At 44.6% G+C, this 5,783-nt stretch overlaps 1 non-coding gene across 1 annotated transcript; it reads right to left on the bottom strand.

Annotated features, from left to right (window-relative positions):
- Nucleotides 1–3,377: 3,377 nt before the first annotated feature.
- Nucleotides 3,378–3,449, bottom strand: Trnae-uuc (transfer RNA glutamic acid (anticodon UUC)). The gene has a single exon. It is a non-coding gene; the product is annotated as a tRNA-Glu (tRNA).
- Nucleotides 3,450–5,783: the final 2,334 nt, after the last annotated feature.

Here is a 5,783-nt window from a genome sequence, read left to right on the forward strand (position 1 = left end):
ATCTAGAGCCGCAGAGGACCGAAAATGGAACTGCAACGCTCCAGCAGATCACAGTGAGGGGAGAGGACCACGAGGGCAATGCGTGGTATCACAGGCGGGATTCCAGACCGAAGACGGAACACCCGGGAGCGGGTCGCAAAGAGAACATCCAGGACGGAAAAGGGAACGGCAATGCTCCAGAAGATCGCAGCGAACGGGCGCGGACCGCAGAGGGAACATCTAGAGCCGCAGAGGACCGAAAATGGAACTGCAACGCTCCAGCAGATCACAGTGAGGGGAGAGGACCACGAGGGCAATGCGTGGTATCACAGGCGGGATTCCAGACCGAAGATGGAACACCCGGGAGCGGGTCGCAAAGAGAACATCCAGGACGGAAAAGGGAACGGCAATGCTCCAGAAGATCGCAGCGAACGGGCGCGGACCGCAGAGGGAACATCTAGAGCCGCAGAGGACCGAAAATGGAACTGCAACGCTCCAGCAGATCACAGTGAGGGGAGAGGACCACGAGGGCAATGCGTGGTATCACAGGCGGGATTCCAGACCGAAGATGGAACACCCGGGAGCGGGCCGCAAAGAGAACATCCAGGACGGAAAAGGGAACGGCAATGCTCCAGAAGATCGCAGCGAACGGGCGCGGACCGCAGAGGGAACATCTAGAGCCGCAGAGGACCGAAAATGGAACTGCAACGCTCCAGCAGATCACAGTGAGGGGAGAGGACCACGAGGGCAATGCGTGGTATCACAGGCGGGATTCCAGACCGAAGATGGAACACCCGGGAGCGGGTCGCAAAGAGAACATCCAGGACGGAAAAGGGAACGGCAATGCTCCAGAAGATCGCAGCGAACGGGCGCGGACCGCAGAGGGAACATCTAGAGCCGCAGAGGACCGAAAATGGAACTGCAACGCTCCAGCAGATCACAGTGAGGGGAGAGGACCACGAGGGCAATGCGTGGTATCACAGGCGGGATTCCAGACCGAAGATGGAACACCCGGGAGCGGGCCGCAAAGAGAACATCCAGGACTGCAGCGGACGGAAAAGGGAACGGCAATGCTCCAGAAGATCGCAGCGAACGGGCGCGGACCGCAGAGGGAACATCTAGAGCCGCAGAGGACCGAAAATGGAACTGCAACGCTCCAGCAGATCACAGTGAGGGGAGAGGACCACGAGGGCAATGCGTGGTATCACAGGCGGGATTCCAGACCGAAGATGGAACACCCGGGAGCGGGCCGCAAAGAGAACATCCAGGACGGAAAAGGGAACGGCAATGCTCCAGAAGATCGCAGCGAACGGGCGCGGACCGCAGAGGGAACATCTAGAGCCGCAGAGGACCGAAAATGGAACTGCAACGCTTCAGCAGATCACAGTGAGGGGAGAGGACCACGAGGGCAATGCGTGGTATCACAGGCGGGATTCCAGACCGAAGATGGAACACCCGGGAGCGGGTCGCAAAGAGAACATCCAGGACTGCAGCGGACGGAAAAGGGAACGGCAGTGCTCCAGAAGATCGCAGCGAACGGGCGCGGACCGCACAGTGAGCGCCTGGCGAAGGGGGAAGGCCAAAGGCATAAATACTGCACCAGGTCCGCTCGTAGAGTAGTCCCAGGTCGTACCTGATGAAGGTAACGAGCTACGTGACCGAAATATCGTGCAAGTACGACGCTGATATCCGGCAGAACACCCCACAACCCAAGATGTCATCTATAAAATGTATCTATATTAAAGTAAACGCAAACAAGGATTAACATTACTATGTATTTGATTTCCATCTTTCCTTTTCTAAATTTTTTGTCGTTCATATTATCAGCTCATATTATTTCTGCTTACTTTGTATCTTGTTTTACAACACAGGCCCATTTTTTGCTTCAGTTCCAGCTGTACTGAGTCTCGTAAAAATTCGAAATCTGTCTGGGTAACCTTGTTGGTTCCATCCTTTTAAAGTGGTCACAGAATTTTAACCAGCATCTTTTCATATGCGAATAAATATTGTTATAATTCCAATTTCCATATTGCCTCATCGTCTGTATATTCTTTGCTTTCTCTCCTCGATTTAATTTTGCCTTAAGAACCTGAAGTCATTTCTCAGTATTCGACATGTTATCATGTCGGCTGCTATAATTCTGTTTCATTTTAACATTAATTACTACGTATTTTCAAAATTAAAAGTCCAACTAATATTATGAAATTGACAGATCGAATTTTATTTGTTGCTCCCATCTATGAATTATTTCTCTGTGGAAGCATGTACATAGATTAATGTGTACACCTTTTTTTCTGAGTTTATCAGAATGACTTCAACTGCAGTGCCACAGTATGGTTGCTTAATTGTATGTTCACGTCTTTTGTAACGTTTATAAACTTTTATCTAGAAAGTAAAGATTTTCGTTTTACAAAAACAGTTTGCATATTACTCGTTCCGATAAGACAATCTGTTCAGTGGTTTTTTTCTGTTATTGTCCGAGTAATTATTTCCTTTGGTCGTCTATATTTTTCGAGTGTCTGTCAGACTGAGTTCGTTAGTAGTTTCTTACTCTGTTTATGATTTGAGTTTAGCGTTTTCTGAGTCTTGGTGTACAACATTTGTACATGTGGCAGAAGCAGTTTGGAAGAAAGCATTGATTGCAAGATCTAGTTAGTTACAGAGAGCAATTGAGAAATAAAAGTTATTTTAAGGTCTTTTTACTTATTACTAGTTGGGTTATTTTTTTACATATTTTGAATTGTGAATGTTTTCTATCCATTTTAAAATCATGTGTATGTTAACTATTTTCTTATTAAATCTAGTGTTGGGAAGCAAAAAGGGGAAGCATCTTACGTTGGGCCTTGAAAACCAGACCGTGGTGGAATATACACTGGACATGAAATCAGCTTGACAGAAACATCGACGAATGTATCAACCGTTAGCCATTATTTGCTAAGCAAAGTGGGATCCAAAGGAAAACACTCATGAACAAATATTTTAACATAAAAGACAAACCATGATAAAAAAAATTACCATTATAGCGAATTATTAAAACTATTTTGTCAGATTGAACGAAGAACAAGACACTAGGAAGCAGTGGACGGTGCAATCGTATAGCTAGTTTGATACGAGTGGCGAGCGATAGTAAAGGAGACTAAGGAAGCTATTCATGGTAGAAGGAAAGGCATATATAACCACGTGAACACTAATTTGTTGCCTTGATAGAACTGTCATGATATTGAGGTACTCACTGTTGGGAACACCTCTCGATTGGACACGAGGAAGGTAAAAAACACTCAAAGCAATGGTTACACTAGAATAGCACGGGAAACTTAGTGGCGGTAAATTGCCAAATTCGGTATGGATTTGGTTAGCATACTGGCTCTATCGGAAAACTGTAGTTATAAATAAAAATTTTCCGGTACCGGGAATCGAACCCGAGCCTCCTGGGTGAAAGCCAGGTATCCTAGCCACTAGACCATACCGGATCTCTGTGTAGTTGATCATTTAGTCGATTCAGGCTCTACCTCTTGCGGGGAGATACATGAGAGTTGTGGTCACTGCCGGTGAGATTTGAGGGTGTGACGATTAGATACTGTCACCGCCTGGCAGCACTCCATCACGCTGGTGCCGTCGAGTTTTGCCGCTGAGACGAACTCTTGCTGTTACACAACCCTGTGGCACACAGTATGCGCTGCCGAAATGTTAAGGTCTGGGGAGAAATACATGACCGCAGTCCGGGTCGTGTTGATGAGGGCACGTTAGACTAGAGCAACTTTTGACCAGACAGTGAAAGATTTCACAACCGGAGGTCTTAGCTGCCCGTGAGTCTTCCGGGTTGTATAATCATCGTCCGCAAAACTTCCGTTACGCTTCGTCCAGAATTGCACAGGACAGAGTAATCCGATGCAGGATCACCTCTGAAGACGTCTAGCGCAGCTCTGAGACGAAACATTTGCATCCGAGTACCTTTTTCAGATTCTTCTCATTTTTTTTTTTATTTTATTTTATTTTTTTTTTTTTTTTGCGTCCAACTTTATTCAGTCTGAGGTGCAGTTTAAACCTCTTCTCTTTTCGCTGTAGAGTTGGCTTATGCGTGGAGCTACAGAATTTTAGCGTGCGTCTTCTCTCATCCGAATACTATTAGCATACGTTTCAATTTCTATATGTGACTCCAGCGGTCAGATGATTCGGGTACGGAGTAAGGTTTTCCCGTAAACGCCTTGCAGATTATTTAATTTCGTTATATCACTAGTACAGATCGATCTCATTCAAGATTATCACGGAATTTGAACTTAAGTATCACCATCCGATATTTGCAGCGAAATTCGCTTCAGACTTTGAAGAGACAAACGCAGGGGTTGGTATCGCTACCTTTTTCTGTGTTACGCGACAATAAGGCACAGTTCCCATTATTTCGTTTCGTGCAGCACTTGACCATATTGTGGAGTCTCCGTTTCAGGACAAGCAATGCTGTACAAACCCGAATTACTAGCAAAAAGATAGATGCACTCCAAATGAAAATTAAAGAGACCCTTGGAATAGAGGGAAGCAACCATATGAATATGAACAACTTAGTCAGCAAGGAAACAATGAGGGAAGGAAGGAAAACTAAAAGGGGGAAGAAATATATAGAATGGCTATACAAACGAAATGAAGGAAATAAGCAGAGAGGAAGGAGGAAATAAATAAAGATGCAGTGGGAGATAAAATACTGCCAGAGAATTTGGCAGAACAGGAAAAGACAAGTTGAAGCGAGGCACCCAGAGCAGACGACACTCCCTCAGATGTACTGATATTTTCGGAAGGGTCAACTATGAGAAAACTACTTCCCCTCGTAAACCAGATGTGAAACAGAAAAAATACCCTCAGACTTCAAACAACAGTGTGATAACCCAAAATTCAAATAAAGTCAGGTGAAAATATTACCGAAAACAGATTATATACTACAATAAAATATCAAGCAGCATATTGTCCACTAATTCTCTGAAGAAATAAAAACTTTACAGTTTGCTGATGACGCTGTAATTATGTCAGAAACAGCAAATGACTTGGAAGAGCAGTTGAACAGATTGCATAGTACATAATACGAACGACAGTCATATAGTTTAAAATCAGAGATGGTAAATGAGCGAAAGTCCAACTGTTTATTTTGTTTTCACTGTATGACGATGGGTTTCATACACTGGGGGTAAATCGTAACGTCATATCTGCATACAGAATAGAACTACGTAAGTAAAAGCACTAGTAGTCAACAAAACCCACCGAACAAAGTAGACAGTAAAGTGATGAACTGACAAAACTAATACTTCATGTGCCACAAATTCCAAAGAAAAAGGCGCGTAAAAACATGTCGCACCACGGTAAAACCTTGGATGAAAAGGCAAATGGGCATCCGATCCAAATAACGTATGATCAGTAATACGTCTTCAAAACACAGTCAAAAGATGAGTCCGGACAGCACGTGACACTCCACGTGTGATAGGATAAAATCTATGAGCATAAAACATTGCAGAATGAACGTAATGTAAATTAACACACAGCTCGAGGTGTCAGTAGAGTATAAAAGAGAAGAAACCTTCTAGCATCGCCAAAAGCTGCAGGAGCAACATAGAATTAAAAGACGCTCAATCCTTTGGAGTCATCGACATACTAAAATATATTGGCAAGCGTCAAATTAGAACTGTACGTTACAGCGTTGGCCATAAACTGAACCCAAGCACGCTCTACGCACAAATTTAAGATGACGACATCTAGCGGCAGAAACCGTACTAAAGGGACATGCATATTGGACCTTGACAACTGCAGTAATAAAGTGGTTG

This window comes from Schistocerca gregaria, chromosome 9, assembly GCF_023897955.1.
Source record: "Schistocerca gregaria isolate iqSchGreg1 chromosome 9, iqSchGreg1.2, whole genome shotgun sequence".
In the NCBI taxonomy this organism is placed as follows: domain Eukaryota; kingdom Metazoa; phylum Arthropoda; class Insecta; order Orthoptera; family Acrididae; genus Schistocerca; species Schistocerca gregaria.